Below are 16,871 nucleotides of genomic sequence, written 5' to 3' on the forward strand. Positions count from 1 at the left end.
ATCTGGAGTCCGGGCGGGGGCCCGCAGCGGACGCTGCTGGGGGCGGCAAGGGCGAGGGGAGCTGCTGTGCCTGCTGCGATGTCGCCTTGCGCTGGAGCTCCCCCCACCCCCCGCCCGTGCCCCACCTGCACGGCCCTGAGGTCGGGGCGCGGGTGCAGGTCCGAAGGGCCGTGGGCAGAAGTCTTCCCTGGATTTGCTCTGGAAGTTTTCTCGCCACCTGGGCCTGGGGGGGGGGGGCACCCAACACTCGGTCACCACAGCGCCAGCAGCTCCGGCTGAGTCCGGCGCTCAGCCTCTGCTCAGCGCCCGCCCTCAACCCATCGTTTCCTTCTCGGAAAACGCTCTTTCCGCAAAACGGCAGTGACCTTGCCCGATACGCCTGGAGGAGGTGAACGCAGCTGCGTCCTAGACACAGGCTGTGCCTAGCCTGACCTCCTGGCCGGGTTAGCGACCTTCTCGAGGTCGCCCGAGGCAACGAGTGACCCGCTGGGGACCAGGGGAACTCGGGCGAGTTTGGGAACCAGGCTGGACTTAGGCCGTCACTGCGCAGGATGGCCGCGTGCCCTGTGCGTCCGTCTACCCGGGAGAGAGCCGGGGCTCTCAGGGACCCAGCCTCGCCCGTGCGCATGGTGCCAGGCCCACAGCTGCCTGCGTGCAGGAATGCACGAGAAACGAGCACAGCCTGGCCGTGATTGTCCTGCGGACACCGCCACCGCAGACCCTGCACCCTGTGGGCCCTGAGGGTGTCGGATACTGTGGCCGAATGTGCTAAACAGAAAAAAAAAAAGGGCTTAGCAAATGCCTTTCCTGCACTTTTCACATTTGTATTTTCAAAGCCAATAGCTTCCCGGTAAGCGTTTCCTGTAATTACGGGACGCGTGCCGGTGCCCGAGCGTGCAGCGCGCTGACTAACCGGCTGCAGGAGGCGGGCTAAAGTTAGTCTGCGGCTCGAGCAGATGTGATGAGTAATTTAAAAATTGGTTGGGATCTAAACGCCCTTCATCCTTGTTTCGACTTTTCTGGCATGTGGGTTTGCTTTGCAGCTAGCAAAAAGGCGGCTTGGCCCTGGGGCCAACGCTCCGCTCTCCTCGCTTGGGAGCCGCAAAGCCTGACCGCGACCCCCTCTCCCAGCAAACGCTGGCTGCCGGCGGGAGTGGACGGCGTGCCGCACCCCAGGATTCGGAGATGACCAGGGTCTCGGAAGACCGACCTGCTGACGAGCTGTCCCTGTGCGATGTGATGCGTGATGTGATAGTGTGCCCAGTTCTCCGGGAGCTCGGGCGGGAGGGCCACGGAGAGAGTCGCTCGTGGCTGTCTCGAAGCAGTGACACTGGCGTGGACCCTCGGGGCACCGATAGGGGCTCACTGAGAAGGGAGGGGTGAGAGGAGGGGCAGGCACGGGGCGGGCAAAGGCGAATGCATGGAGTGGAGGAGAGACACAGGTCACGGCCAGGGAGTCCTGTGCAGACCACGGGCGTCAGAATCCCGACCGGCTCTTGCTCGGGCGCTGCCTTGACCATGCGTGGAAGCCAGTGGGGGCAGGCTTTGTGTTTGGAGAATTACTCTCTGTCAGTCTGGGGGATGGGGCAAGCGTCGTTACGAGCCAGGTGTCAGGACCGTGTGGCGACAGATGACCTGGCCCAGAGCAGGGGCAGGGCCGAGGCTGCTGCGGGGGCCTGGCTGCTCTGCAGAGCACAGGAGAGGTGACACTGACCTGGTGGCAGATCTCGTGTCCGGGGAAGGGTCTGGCCCGCTCTGAATTTTCCGGCTTCGGCAAATAAATTCGCGCAGTCCTGACTGTCAGAGCAAGGGCACGGAAGGGGGGGCCGGTCCAGGCTCTGAGTTGTCACGTGGGCACCGGGGTCTGCGGAGGGGATGGCGGGCGGGGGCCGGAGCTGGAGGTGCAGCGGTTTTTCCGTGCCAGGAGACAGACCGAGAGAAAAGCGTTCCGTTGGGGGGATTTAGTTATCTTTGTCGGTGGGAGTTCTTTGTCAGGCTGCAATTTCGTGCATAAATATCGTCCTTTGTCTTTCTGGGAGCGCACGCAAAGCCTTCCCCAAATTAGAGGAAAGTCATAGAAAGGAAAAGAAATCTTTGTTTTCAGACTTAACATGAAACTGTGCGCTCTCCAGCGGAGTGCCGGTAAAATGGAACTCATTAGTCACAGACTTGAACTCTTGACATTCTCAGAGGGTTCACCCATGACCTTCACGAGTCTCTCCAAAATCGCGAATGTCACCATGACATGCCATTTCCACTATAAAAAGCGGTCAAATGTAGCTGAGAAATGGGAGGGACTCTTTAATGGCTCTATAAACGTGGGGCCAAGGTAATTTCTAAAGTGGCTTAAGTCAACTTTGCCATTAAAATAAACTCCTTCCTTCATGACCTCTGTCCCTCATTAACTCCATCGTTCCCTGACTCTGTGAAGGAACAAAAAGAATCAGTGAGAACCCAGCGGGAGAGTCGCCCCATCGATGTCTCGGAGCAGAGCAGGGCTCGCTGTGCGGGCACAGGAGCGCCAGGCGCCGGGCGGGGTCCACTCGCTCGCCGAGCAGCTGGCCAGGGCATGCTGGCCATTCAGACCTGCGTCTCAGCAAACCCACTCGTGATAGGGACCTTTCAGATGGCTCGGTGGGGCCTGTTCCCATCCACGAATATTCGATCTGCAAGCACTAACGGCCGCTACTGCCTGCAGCTCAAGCGGAGGGCTGGCCAAGCCCACCCACGCCTCTGCGCCGCCCCTGCAAGCCGGTCTTTCTGTCTTGGCGTGGTGCGTCTCTCAGCACCCTGGGCCCGCCTCTGTCTGCATCTTTCGGCCGGTCCACAGCACGGGGTCGGGTCACACCTGTCCCCCTCGGTAGACAGTCCACTCCCCAGGGGAATGTGTCATCAGTTCCTGTGGTCCAGCCTCCTGCCTGGCACCTAGGAGCTGCTCCATGAATGTTCCAGTGACTCGTGTTACTTCCTAAACATCCGGGCTCCGTCTCCGTGCCCACAGCAGGCCTGTGTTTTCACCCCGCCTCCTTCCGCGCAGCCCCTCCCTGGCCCCGCCCCTCTCCCCAGTGCATCCGCTGGGGGCTGAGCGCCGCCCTTTGTCTCGGGGAGCCCGCTGCACCCCGTCAAGGGCTGTCTGTTCTGGGCACCGAGAAATGGAAACACTTCCACGACCAGACCTTCACGACGGTCATTCTTGGTGACTGCGTTCGAGTTTGGTCTCGGGGCGCAGCACAAACGTTCCCTTGTGCTCCACGCTTTTGATGTCTCCGCGCATGAGACAGCCCTCAGTTCCCGGAGTCGGGGCCGAGGGGGCACACTCCCCGGGGCGGGGGGGCCCGGCCTCGCCTCCCCCGCCCCCGCCCCCGCCCCCGCCGGCCACTCGCTCGGCCTCCCGTGACCCCACGCCCGGCCTTCCCAGAAGCAGGGCCATGTCCGACCTCGCTCTTCCTGCCCATTGAGTCATCCCTCAGTTTGTCAAGGGAGCTTTTGAGAAACCCTGGGTCACCAGGAAGGGCCGATTTTCCAGCTGACCTTGGCCAGGCTTTCAGAAACCGCAGGGCAGGCCCCCAGGAGCTTTCAGGGGTTCGCCTGCCTGCGGCGCCCCGGGGAGATGCAGGCAGGCGGGCGGGCAGGTTTCCGCCTCGCTCTGGCTGGCTGCACACGGGCAAAGGTTAAGTGGGTCTCTACGGTCCGAGAGGACAGGACTAAAGGGACAACTCTTTTTCTCGGTCGTGGACACTTGCCACCACCCCCTCCGGGTGGAGTGACCATTTCTGCCCCAGGCCAGGCCAAGACACTCAGCTCCAGCGGATCACTGCTTGGGGGGGCTTTCAGCCCCCAGACGAGGCAGCCACTCCCGGCGGCCAGTCTTTCCCCCCAGCTTCCCCCACCACCTTGCCTCGAGTCGGGCTGCGGACGGAAGAGCCATGCTGTAGTCCCCCGGGTGTCCCGTTGGAGGTTGCCGGCACTGCCCGTGACACACTGCGTCCCCTCTCTGCCCTCACCCGCACGCTCTGATGCTCCCCTTCCACCCCACGACCCCGCAAATCCCGATTCTCCGGGGTCCCTGGCCCCTCCTGCCCCTCCTCCCCCCACGGTGGTGTTCCTGAGGGTCCCTCCTTGCTATCTGGACCCCCTCAGGTTTAAACTGTTATTTCCTGTCCTGGCTTCCAAGTTTGCCCCTGCGGCCCCAACATGCGCCCTCGCCCTAGGCCAGCAGCTGCGATGTCTCCAGCGGGGTGCACCGCCATTTCTCTGGCTCCATGGGGGGAGGCCTCCTTGCCTGCAGCCAGCGCCCCCTCCTGGCCACCCCGTTTCTGGCTGAGGACCCCTGTGTCTGTCTCTAGTCACCCACGGAGCAGAGGGAGAATAGAATTTCTTCTTTCAGCCCTTCCTGTGAAGATTTCTCTGCGTGTGTGTGTGTTTTATTAGTGAACAGACCAGCATCGCGGTACCGACATATACACTTTATAAACAAGAGGACACGCAAACCGCCGTGGCAACCACTGATCTAGTTTCCGTCTAGCGGGTCCCCTGGTCTCGGTTCTTCCTGACACATGTCGCTGAGATCTGTCTTTCTCAAACGCACTTCTCAGTGGTCACAGCCCGTCTAGACCCGGGCATTCATTCACTCACTCATTCATTTGCTCACTCACTCACTCATTCACTCACCCACTCATTCATTCACTCACTCACTCATTCACTCATTCATTCGCTCATTCATTCACTCACCCACTCATTCACTCACCCACTCATTCACTCACTCACTCACTCATTCACTCACTCACTCATTCCCGCCGAGCAGCTGCCGCCTGGAGACGGAGGAGAGTGAGATGTGGCCCTTGCCTCCCCAGAACCCCAGTCAGGAGGACGGCCCCCTGTCACCCCGAGCTCTGTTTGATGAAGAGGACTTTTTGCCCTGCCCCCCCCCCGCCCTCAGCCTCCTGGCCGGGCTCCCACTCCCATGTAGCCACGTGGAGGTGCTGAGCGTGGCGCGGCGTCTACCCTCTGTGCCTTTCACGTTCACACCCTGCAAGCGTGCACACTCCTCAGGGGCGGGACCTCTGCCTTTCTGTTCATTCGCGTGTCTCAGGTGCTCCGCACCACGCCCGGAATAGAGCAGACATGTGACTGTGTCATCGGCTATTGAAGGCACCAATGTCCCCCGTTCGGTCAACGCCCCCCTCCGGAGCTCAACTAAATGCCACCTCTTTGCAACGCTTGCCACCCCCCTGGGCCCTGCGGGGCTCACCGTCAGGTACTCCCGGAGTCCCCGGCACCTCCTCCTCACTGCACTTACCCTTTTAGTAAGTGACCAGTCGTTTCTGGGGTTGTTTCCCCGTGATCTGTCTTCCTGTCTAGATTCTAAACTCCCTGAGGGGAGGAGCCGGGTCTGTCTGTTTCATCGCTGTTTCTCCAGCCGTCCAACCCAGGCCCCCTTCACAGGGGTCGTTCACAGAATACTCCCCGAATGAGGGGGTGACCCCGTCTTTGGGGTCACCCGTGCAGAATTGGCTGAGGCCCTACCCCACCCTGGGAGGGGGACAGGTCCCCGAGCCCCACCGTGGGGACTGTCCCCGCCACGTGCTCACAGATGTCCCTGGCGGAGCCTACCTCCTCGCCGCTCCCGGACCGGCCCGCTCCGCCCCTGCCGGGTCCCCCTGCGGCTGCATCTGGGCTGTACCCACGGGCCTAGATGCATTTCTGTCACCTCCGGCTTCGGGTCGGCACCTGAGTTCCAGGTCCCACGCCTCCTGGATGGCCCATGCTGGGGGCCTGTGCCCGGAGACACATCAGGGGGTGTGAGGAGTGGGGGGAGGGGCCCCCAGGGACCGTCGTGTGGGGAGCACAAAGGTGAGCGGTGTTCACCCACCAGACCCCACCGGGGCCTCAGTGCGGGCTGAGCCACCCCCAGCCGAGGGCAGAAACCTCCGTGAGCGTGGGCTTCGGGAATCAGCACGTATGTCTCTTAGTGCTGGACACATTGTTTATGAAAGCGAGTCCTGATGCAGTGCCACAAGGGCGGCGGGCAGTGCCCGTGCGGGAGGGAGGGAGAGCATCCCTCTAGACGGGGTTTGTGTTGAGTGGAGTGGAAGCCGGTTTCGTCTGCGTGGCTCAGGAGGCATCAGTGCGCACAGTGGGAGCGTCAGTGCGCACAGTGGGAGCGCCAGTGCTGGCACTTCCAGAGGCAGGACGGTGACACTTATGGCCCTGCGCCGGCAGGGGGCGAGCGCCCGGCAGGCCACACGCCACAGCCGTGTTTCCCGAGCCCCCGCAGAGCTGGGCGGAGGAGCCCGGCTGCGTCTGTAAAGTGTTGGAAGCACAATTGATTGCACCTTAAAATAGGCGCCAGCCGGACCCCGGGCACCGCGCTGGAAAGTCAGCGGCGGAGGCTGTCGCCTCAGGTAACAGCGGGTCAGAAGTGGTGCCTGCTGGCCAGCCTCGGGCGGTGGCGGGGAGCCTTGCAGCCTCGGTTTCCCTGTTTGCGTGTGTAACTCAGCGAGGTGGTCTCCGTGGCAGCTGCCGGCTCCTTTGTTTTCGCTCTGGGGAAGCACCTCGATACACCACCGGGGCAGGAGACGGGGCCTGAAGGACGAAGGAGGGGTCCCCGGCGAGCTCCGCGCCTGTCGAGGAGCCGCGTGCAGGCCCCTTGCACAACCAGGGAGTGGCGGAGGGAGGGCGGACGGGGACGGATCCTGAGTTCAAGGCAGTAGGACGGGGGACGGCGGAGATGACACAGGATCGGTGGCTGCGGCCAGGTCCGTGAAAGGAATGGGGAGCAGGTTGGAAAACCTCGGAGCAGTAAACCACAGTGACTTTCCCGGCGAAGCTGCCCCTCCGTCGTGATGGAGTAGCCCCGCTGTGTATCATTTGATGGGCTTTGTTCAACCTTGGTGATGACGTTTCGTGCTCCTGGTCCGCGGTTCCTTCGTTGTGAGGGGTGTCAGCATGGCGCAGGCTCCACGGAGTGAGCTGGGCCTGTTCCTGCTTCATGTCCGTTTTCTATTGCCGCTGACCAAGTGACACAGATGTAGTGGCTTTTGAGGACACACACTTGTTGTCTCATTGTCCTGGGGGTCAAAAGACCAACGTGGATGTCATGGGGCTGACGTCAAGGTGTTGGCAAGAACTGGTGGCTCTCGGGGAGGAGCGGCTTCCTGCCTGTGCTGGCTTCTAGAAGCTTCCCACACTTCTTGGCTCAGGGTCCCTCATGCCACGATCAAGCCAGCGGCGTGGGGCTTCCTGTCTCCATTACTCCCAGCTCCTGCTGCGCCCTCCCCGACCCTGCAACTGATAAGGACTCTTGCAGTTGCACTGGGCCCCCAGGACAAGGCAGGGTCATCTCTCCCTGTCAGGATCCTGAGTTCAATCACAGCTACAGAGTCCCTTTCGCCGAAGATGGCAGTGCAGGATGTCTGTTTCTTCTCATGCGGGGAGCCCCGCCCTCTCCTGCCTGGCCCCGCCCTCTCCTGCCTGGCCCCACCTTCTCATGCCAGGCATCCAGGGACTGGAACCTGCTGTTCCGTTCATGCTGCTCCGCTTTTTAGCTGCTTGAAGAGAGAACCTTCAGTCACTGTTCCCGCACCTTGGGTGCAAGTGGTTGGAGACATCAGACAACTTAAGGTGAGACTGCTGAAAGACTTGGCCTTGGACGGAGCTTCAAATCCGCAGGAATGATGCCGTGGTCACAGGAACCTGCAGTGTGGAAGCTCGGGCGCAGTAGGAGCGACGGACCAGTGGCAACCTGCCCGAGTCTGCACGGCCCGCTCTGCCCCGCCTGGAGCAGACGTCCGTCCACGTGGGGCCTTCCCACAGGCTCCCCCGGGGCCAGGTGCAGAAGCCCCCCATGGGCACCACTGGGGGCGGGGCAGTGAGTCGCCTCCCCCTCCCTCATCTCAGGGCGGCCACCGCCCTGCCCCCGCAGCTGGAGTTGCTGACATTGGCTGGCAGGGCCGGGCAGGGCCCCTCGGCCGCCAAGGATTTGCCGGGCTCCCTTGAAGAAGATTTCTGTCTGTGTTTCCAGGGAAACAGGCCGGAGCCCCGCGGGGCCCACTAACCTCTCAACACGGGGACTCAGCCTGCGGACTGAAGCCGACCGCCCAGCGCCCCCCCGCCTGCCTCTCGGGAGCAGGAGGAACTCCCGGGCACGGCGGTGATAAATGACTCTCCTTCCTCGCAGCGACTCCGACCCCTGCCGGGACCAGGGGTGCGCCAGGCTGCTGTCCGTGCTGCCCCAGGGCAGCTGGGGCCCTGGATGGGCGTGAATCCTGATGACTGCCCTCCTGGGGAGACAGAGGGGTACCCAGGTACCTGGAGGAGCCTCTCAGGCCTGGAAGAGTCTTTCCTTAACCTCCTTGGGACTCGGCACCATTTCCCTTCTGGGTTCGTTTCGGGGAGGCGGAGTCCATAGACACCATCCCCCCGCTGGGTGGCCCAGCCAAGGGACGCCCTCGCCTCCCTGGGCGAACCGTGACGGCTCCTGTAAGGATGACGACAGGTGGTCCCAGCGACAGCAGACGTCGCTGTGCACGCAGCTCGGGAGACCCCGCTGACGGCAGGGTGTGAGTGTGTGGGTGTCCCACTTGCCCCCCGCACCAGCGGCAGCCCAGCGCTGGTCAGGACGCCCGGCCACACCCAGTGAAGTCTGACCGAGTGCGTGTGCAGAGGGAGGGGCCGGCCACGCCCGCTGAGCTCCTCCCGGGAGGAGGCGGCACCGACACTGCGGCAGAAAGCAGAAAGGACGCCTCCTTTTCCACGGGGCGCTGTCCAGCCTGGGGAGGAGCCACAGTGCAAGGTCAAAAATTGTGACGTGCACCAACCGGCGACTCACCAGCCTCAGGAGCAGGAGGTCACTGAATTCTAGTGTCTCCCTTCAACCGTTTTAACTTCATCTGTTTTCTCATCGGGTCTTCGAAACCCTTCTGCATGGGGGGCCTTTTCTTCACTGCAAGCCTCCCCTCCCCAAGGGGAGAGCCGGGTGCTCACACCCCCGGCCCTGCCGGCCGTGCCCACAGGTCCCGGTTCCGATTCTCAGTCACGCTGCTGGAAGACATCCATCCAGAAGGTGCAGGGCCGGGAGCAGGAGCTGCACCCCACTCTCTGATGAGAGGGGCCACGGGGCCCTTGGCTACCGGGGGGCTGTGAAGGCAGAGTTTGGGGCTCCCAGGGGGGTGTGCACGGTGCCGCCGATCCCCGCAGCGGGGTGTCCGTTGAGGCCAACCCCAGCGTGGTCCCTGTTCCTGCCGCCTCCCAGCCTGGCCTGCTGGCCCTCCTGGAGGTTTCCGGAGCTGCCCGGTATTTTCAAACAAGCTCTTCCTCTGCGCGAGGGGGAAAGAAGGGGTTCTGTCACATGTGACAGAGAACTGGCCGAGAACACCGCCCCCCCCGTGGACGATGAGGACCCACGCCCCCTGCCGGCGTGCCTGCAAAGGGCGGTGGTTGTTCCGGGGCTCAGGCACGGCTCCCTGGGTCAGAGGAGGGAGCAGAGCCCCACCCCTGGAGGGGTGAACGCGGACCTCGAGTCTGGAACCCTCCTCGCGCGACTGCTCTCCGAAGCAGTGCTCTGCGGCCCCTGTCACCAGGTCTGGGGAGTCCCCCTGCAGGTAGGAGCCCCAGGTGTGTCATCGTCACCCCGGGCCTGTCCTCTCTCCCGACTCCCAGGGACACACGTTAAGAATCTGACCTGTCACTGTTACTCGAATCCCTGCCCACGTGCACTCCTGCCTCCCTCGTGCACCCCCCTCCCCCACGCATTGCCCATGCCCCCACGTTTAACCAGCCCCCTCCCTCTAGGGCAGAACAACTCAGCGGCGCCCTGCTGCTTGCAGACTGGGGCCCCAGTGCCTTTGATCTCGCCCCAGAAACCCGTTTGAAGCTCACTTCCCGCGAGTCCCTCACCGCCGCGTCCAGCCACCCACCAGTCTCCAAAGGGCAGGTTCTCGCCGCTGCGTCTGAAGTGCGCGCACGACTCTCCCTCCTCGAGGCGCCCTCTGTCACGTGACGCGCTTGGCGTACTCCTACTCAGCCTTCAAGGCTTCGCGAGGATGCCGCCGGCTCTGGGAAAGGCTCCTGCTGCTTCCAGCCGAGAGCGGCGCCGTTTGCTCTGCGCGTCCTGAGCGCCTCTGCCTGCCCTTCCGACAGGGCGCCCGCCACGTGGCTGTGTCGCCGCCCCGCTTGTGTGTCTCCGCGCCAGACCCGGGGAGCGAGGGGCAGAGCCGGAACCCTCGGGCCCTGCCTCTTCAGCACCAAGGACAGCGCCGGCCCCTCGCCGCTCAGCGGACGCTGTGAACTCAGTTAATTAATACAAAGGCGACCGCAGGAAAGAACCTTGAAAGGAACCTAAAACGCTAGCAGCCTGCATCCCCCAATAGAGGCAGTTATTAGAGTCGTGAGATTCTCGTCCCAGCGGCCACAGCTGTCCCTTGCCGGGTGGGGGAGGGCACCCGCAGCCCCCAAGGGCAGGCAGCCTAAGGGCAGAGTCTCGGGTGGACATGGGGCGCCTGCCCATCTGCAACCACGGAGGTGTTTGCAGAGGTCATCACACCACCGAGCTCACCCAGAGTCAGGGAGAAGTTCACAGCTAAGTGCTGGCATTTAGCAACATGGTGTTTTTCCTTTTTTCTATCCGAGCAACGGTTTTAAGATGCTCACCAAGCTGGAAGCAAGCGGGGGAGGGAATCACCCTGGACACCACGTGCGTCTGAAGGCAGTGCGGCTGGTGGGTGTCTGAGCCCCTGCCCGCCCCAGCAGAGGTGTGGACGCGAGGCAGCCGTCCCCGCAGTCGCCTCCGCCATGGAAACAGGTTCGGCTTGCAGAGCAGGCGGGCCTTGAGGCAGACAGGTGCTCTGTCACAATCCCAAAAAGACCCTTTGCTGCACAAGGGGGTCTCCCACGGGGCGCCTTTAAACAGGAAGCTCTTTGGCGGCCCTGAAAATATCACTGAGTCGATAAGGACTGGAGGAAGGACTCACTCTTTCCAACACAGCCCACCGCACAACGCAGGGGTGCCTACCTTTAGGACCTGCGAGGTCGCTGCGCCGGCCTCGCCCTGGCCGTGACCCTCGCTCAGCCACCGCGCACGGGAATCCGCGTGAGAGGAGGTGTGGGCCGGGGGGCAGAGACGCCCCAGAGACTCAGTCCGCCTCCTCCCCCGGGACGGGGGCCCGCAGTCTTGGGGGCAGGGAGCGAACGTGGAAAAGGGTGTGAAATGGCCGGTGGCACGGGGAGCACGGATTTGCTTCCTGTGGCTTCCGGAACAATGAGGACCACAGTCGGAGTGGCTTCAACAACCCAAGTTCATTGTCTCCCAGCCCTGGAGGCCACGGGTCTGAGACGGAGGCGCTGGCGGGCCCGGTGCCCGCCTCCCTCGCAGCTGCTGGGGCCTCCGTGAGGTCTTCGCTTCTGCATTCCCCGGCTGCTGCCCCCCGATCCGCATCCCTGCCTGGCTCGCCCCTAAGGCGCGCCTCCCGTGGCATGTCCGCATGACCCCAGTTAACTAACGACAGCCGCAGGGACCCTTTTCCCAAATAAGGTCACATTCTGGGGTCCCGGGGGTTAGAGCCTCAACATACGAGATGGGAGGGCACCCAGTTCCTCCCGAAATAACTCACCATTGCTCTAGCCTCGGGTCACCCCCGGGACAGGGCAGTGGGGCGTTTTCCTGCTCGACAGTTTGCTTTTCTGGGCTGAGCTGTTGCTGGGGGCGGGGGGGGGGAGGCACTTTCGAGGGAACGAGAACAAGCCACAGAGAGACTGTCTGGGACATGGACATCAAGACCAAGAGGGCCCGGCAGCAGCTCCGGGGTCAGTTTCTTCCTCCCGCTCGGCCAAGGGAGGGGCCTTCTCGGGGGCTTGGTCACCCTGCCGCCCGGGGGAGCGGGAGGGAGCTCTGGTACTCTGCTCTCACCGTGACTCACTTCCCGCGGGAAGAGGAGCGCTCACGCCCAGCACACCCGCCCCTCCGTCACATGGAGACCGTCCTCTGCCTCCCGGGTCTGCCGCACCAGCCGCCGGCACGGCGAGTCGGCCCCTCCCTCCCAAGCGTGGCTCCCAGTCAACTCCAGAAGAGCCATCTGTGCCCTTTGGCCGCAGACGGGGTGGCTGGAGGCGTGGCCAGAGGCTGGAAGACGTGACTTCAGGAGCCTTCGAGTCTGGGACCCCCCTGGTCCCTGCCAGGGTGCCCACACAGTGCCCCCTGGACATGGGGGCAGATTGACCACAATGGGTCCTACCTCCTGCACCTGAGCATTGGGTGGCACCCCTGACCCCAAAGCTGACCTTGGCCCAGCGTGGCCCCCACTCCCTGCAAGGCCTTGACGCCCCCCTGTGCCTCCGCAGGGTCGGAGGGTTCAGGCAGACCCAGGAAGGCGCTGCTTCTGAACTCTACCTACTTATCCATGTTTGTTTGCAAAAAGTCTTCATCAGGACAAGTGTTTTCACTTTCTGTTCCAAAGGCGACAGGCTTCTGTCGAAGATGTGCTCGCAGCGAGCCCTTTCGTATAAAGGAATCACCCTGGAGATCTGTGGTTTTCTCCACGGTACAGGCTTTTAAACAGTGAGGCGCACCCGAGCATTGAGTGGTATCATCCCCACCAGCAAACACTACCACGTGCTGCGTCCGTCCGGAGAGGTCCAAAATCCAGGCTGGACTCGAGTGCTGTGCCCTCCGCCCCACATCTGTCACCTGCGGGGGGCCCGCCGTCCCCCGTTGCCTGGGGACCCCGGTTTTGTCTCTCAGCCCGTATTCTTGTTACTCCTAAGCCTCCCGGGCTGTGTCCCGGTGGCCCCAGCAAGGCTCCCGTTCAGCTGCTCGGTTCTAAATGAGCAGCACCTCTCCGGTTGCTGTTCCAGAAGTCTCCCGGTCTCCAGCCGGACTCCCTCGCCGTGCCTGTTCTCCTCTCCGGGTTTCACTCCGCGTCCCACTGACGGCTTCAGGTCCCGCTCTTGTCCCTCCGTGGGCCGCTGTCCCGGGCGTGGGGGCCTCCTTGCCTCAGTCACTGGGGCAAACCAGTGTCTGCTTGGTCCTCCTGGCTGGGTTCTGCGGCCCCCGCTGCTAAACCCCTGTGTCTTTGGTTTCCACAGAAACACAGACCGTGAACCAGAGGACAGAGCCACAGAGAGGGGCCGTGGAGAGCACAGAGTTTTAGGGATGAGCACACTCTGGCCGGAGAGCCCCGAGACAGAGAAGGGCCAGAGCCCCGTCTCCAACCCACGTAACCCTGGCGTCACCGAGGTGACGAAGGGGCCGTCAGACCACATGACACTAATGCCAATGGACTCGCTGGTGGCTGATCAATCAGCTCTATTTACAGTTAATTAGTGGGTTCTAATGACATCTCTGTTCTCAGTCTGGGGCTAACACTGGGGGGAAAGGAAAGGAAGAAGTTGAACAGGGGACTCAGGAACCATAAGGTGCACCCTAGTAGTTCCTAGCAACTCTCCGTCAGGGTTCAGGGTTCCGATGAGCATCTCCAGCCTCCCGTGTGGTCGCTCAGGAAAGACCCGGGAGCATCTGCTGGGTGCACACGGGATGCACGTGTGCTCACACGCACGTGCAGCGGAGACCCCCTGCAGAGGCGGCACTGGGCCTTGGTGCGGACACCCCCACGTGTCTACACCGGTGTGCACAGAGACGTATGAAGCGTGTGTATCTCTATAACACATAGAGCACCAGGTCTCACGCCGGTAGCAGTGCACCAAAGATCTGTTGCCTTTTCGGGGCCAGGGGAGATAGATGCTGCGGTTCCTCGCCGATACTCCGTCTTCCCGGGCATGACCGAGGCTCAGTCCCTCGGGTCATCCGGTCCTTCTGTTTCGGGGCGGGGGGGACCTCAGACTCCGACCCCAGGGGCCGTACACCGAGGGTAGATGGTGGCCCAGGGCCAGTGGCACAGGCTGGGGACCGTGGCTGCGTCGAGACTTCTGACCCCAGTGGAAGGGGACGGCTGCTGCTCGGTGCCAGGAGAGCTTTGTGGTGTGAGAACTCAAGGGCCAGTATTTCTAGAACATGTGTGGGTTTTTAAGAGATGCTAGAACTCCTTATTTTATGTGAAATCTCCTGATGTTGTAAATACCGGTGATTAGTTTAAAAGTTAAAAAGCCATTGTGGGGGCCCAAGGACGTCTGTTCACTGGATTCAACCCCTGGGCAGACAGCGGGCCCCTCCCCCCAGTAGGTGCCTCTTCCGCCGCCGCCGGTGGCACGGCCCACGCTCCCGGGCCCCCACAGGGTGCCTCGTCTCCTGCCCGTTCTGCGACCGAGGGCTCAGGGCAGCGGCGCCGGGTCCGTCTCCGCCCACGCCGTTGGGGAAAGCGAAGCTCCCGGAGGAGCAGGAGCGAATGGGAAGCCGCGCTGCCTCCACGGGGCTCCCCCTGGGGGCTTGCGTCGCTGTCCTTAGTTCGAACTGTATTCATTGCTCCAGACATTAAAGTGTAGTGTTGGCGGTGACGCGCGGGCCTGTGCCTGTGAGGGTCACGTGACCACGGACCCACGCGTGGCCTGTGGAATCCCCGGCTGCAGGCCTGACGGAGCGAGCCTGGTATCAGTGCACCGCGTCCAGCCCGAGGTCCGCAGGGGTCCCCTGCATTTCCGGTCCAACGGCCCGTCCATTCGGCTCCCTAGTCCAGTGCACGCCTTCGAGGCGTCAGGCAGGGCTGACGCTCGGAGGAGGAGGCGCGGTTTAAAGCCCCCCCCGCTCCCCCCCACCCCCGCCCGGGTCCAGGTGGGCCCCTCCTAGTTCCCATTCCCGGCAGCCTTTGCGGTTTGCGGGTTCTCTCCAAGGTGCTGAAGAGTGCGCGTGCCTGTTCGGGAGCGGTTCTCCGCGTCCCCAGTCTCATCTGTCACCTCCATGCTGCGTCCACCTGAGTACGCGCCCCGAGCCACGAGCTCAGGGAAACGTCCCGTGCACGGAGAGAGCAGGAAGGCGCACTGCGTGCACAGCCCTCCCCTCTCTGGGGCCCAGGAACGGGGCGCAGAACTCCAGGAGGAGGGTGTGCTGACCCCCAGGAGAGACGGAGGGACAGCCTGCGCCCCTGCTGGACGCGCGTGTGCGTGCGGATGGGTGTTACAGGAGGGAGGGGCAGATTCCCAGGGCTCCGACTTGGATCAGCGGGCACATCGTGGTGCCGGGCTCTGAGGTGCAGGAGACGGTGGAGGAGAGGCCTTCCCTGGGGTGCGGAGCTGGGCGAACAGTGGCCCCAGGGGCGGGAAGCCCAGACAGAGGGGGGAGGGGCTTCAGAAGGCGCTCCCAGATCCTCACCTGGCGCCCCAGCCACAGAGGGTCCCTTCGTGCCTTCCCCGCATGGGGCTCCACACCGGGCGCAGGTAATTCCGATGGGAATGTGGTTCCATACAGCTACTGACCACTGTTCTTTTTTAATATATGTGTTTGGGTACAAGACTGTTATTGGTTCACCTAGAACCTTACCCGCCAGCACTGGGGCAGCTTCCACTGAATTCGGGAGGCGACGAGGCTCGCAGGTCACATGGCGAGGCAGCTCCTGGAAAGTCCGGGTGACGGTGGTGCATCACCGTTTCAGCTGCCCGGCCGTCCGACTCGGCAGAGTTTACCAGCCGGCTCCTTGGTTCTCTGCAAACAGGAGCACAGCGGCATCATGAGCTCCTGGCCCGAGCTCACCAGCCATGAAACACGACTCCCTGGGCGCCGACGCCGTGCCGGACATCGCGCTGGGCGCTGGGCGCTGGGCGCCGGGCTCGCCAAGGTGAAGGACACAGAACCCTCCCCAAACCACCAACTGGCCACACCTGGCTGGCCCTTCTTCGTCCCAGCTTTTCACAGCTGAGGGAGAAGGTCCTTTTTTTTTTAATGTTCTGTTATGTGTCAAGAGTGTGCGGCACCGACTTGTGCTGTGTGTTTATCCGTCAAGCGAATTGCGAGTGGCCCCATCGCCGTAGGTGCTCAGAGATGCCCGCAGGCCGCCTGGGGGCGGGAGGACGTCTGGACGTGGTCAGGGGCGGCTCCGTGTTTTTTTTTAAGAACCTGTTCCACTTGGAAACTGTTGCCTTGGTTATTTCTTATGAATCTTCTCACCGGGGCCGCTGATAAAGCAGCTTGAGGGCCTGGGTTGTGGCACTTTGATGGAAGGGGTTTATTTTCTCCACCCCGGACGCCAGGTGCGGCGTGCTAAAAACAGCCAAGGCCCCGGGCTCTTCCCTTAAGGGTCCTGGAAGGTAGGTCTGCAGCAAACTGGGCCACTCCACGCGCCCCCACCCCCACCCCCACCCCACGGGTGTGTGTGTAAGAGGGGGAGGGAGGGAGGGAGGGAGGGAGAGAGAGAGAGAGAGAACGAGCTTCCACGTCCCTGTTCTGGTGTCTCCCACCCGGGCCACCTCACAGCGCTGTCCTGAAAGTCACAGGATAAAATGGGACAAAAACGGTGACTGTGCCGGGGAGAAAGGTGACCTGTGACACTCACACACATGGTTCACTTGTGGTGCTAAATCGGCGTCACTCTGCACTGCCCTGAGAGAGGGCCAGCGGGCCAGGCCTCGGCCCTCCGGTCTGGCCCGGCGAGCCGCGTGACCTTGGGCGAGTCCCTCCATCCCCTGGCGCCCCAGCGCCCTCCGCTGGGAAGGGAGTGGCTGTGTCTGCCTCAGAGACGCGCTGGTGGGGCGAGCAAGTTCCAGCGAGGGGGCTTCCACTGGCCACGGCGAACCGAAGCGGCTCACTGACGTCCCCGTGGTCCCGCCCTGCCCCAGGGCCTCGCCAGGGGACCTCGCAGCTCTTTCCAAAGGAAACAGGGCAGAAACGACCCTCTGCCCTGCCCGGACCCTCTGGAAACCAGAGCCGTCCGCCGAAAGGAGGGCCGCCGTGTGCCCGAGAGAACCGGCCGGGGGGAAGGACTCGGGTTTCA

This window comes from Phyllostomus hastatus, unplaced genomic scaffold (genome assembly GCF_019186645.2).
Source record: "Phyllostomus hastatus isolate PE091 unplaced genomic scaffold, TTU_PhHast_1.1 phas_contig_283, whole genome shotgun sequence".
Taxonomy (NCBI): Eukaryota; Metazoa; Chordata; class Mammalia; order Chiroptera; family Phyllostomidae; genus Phyllostomus; species Phyllostomus hastatus.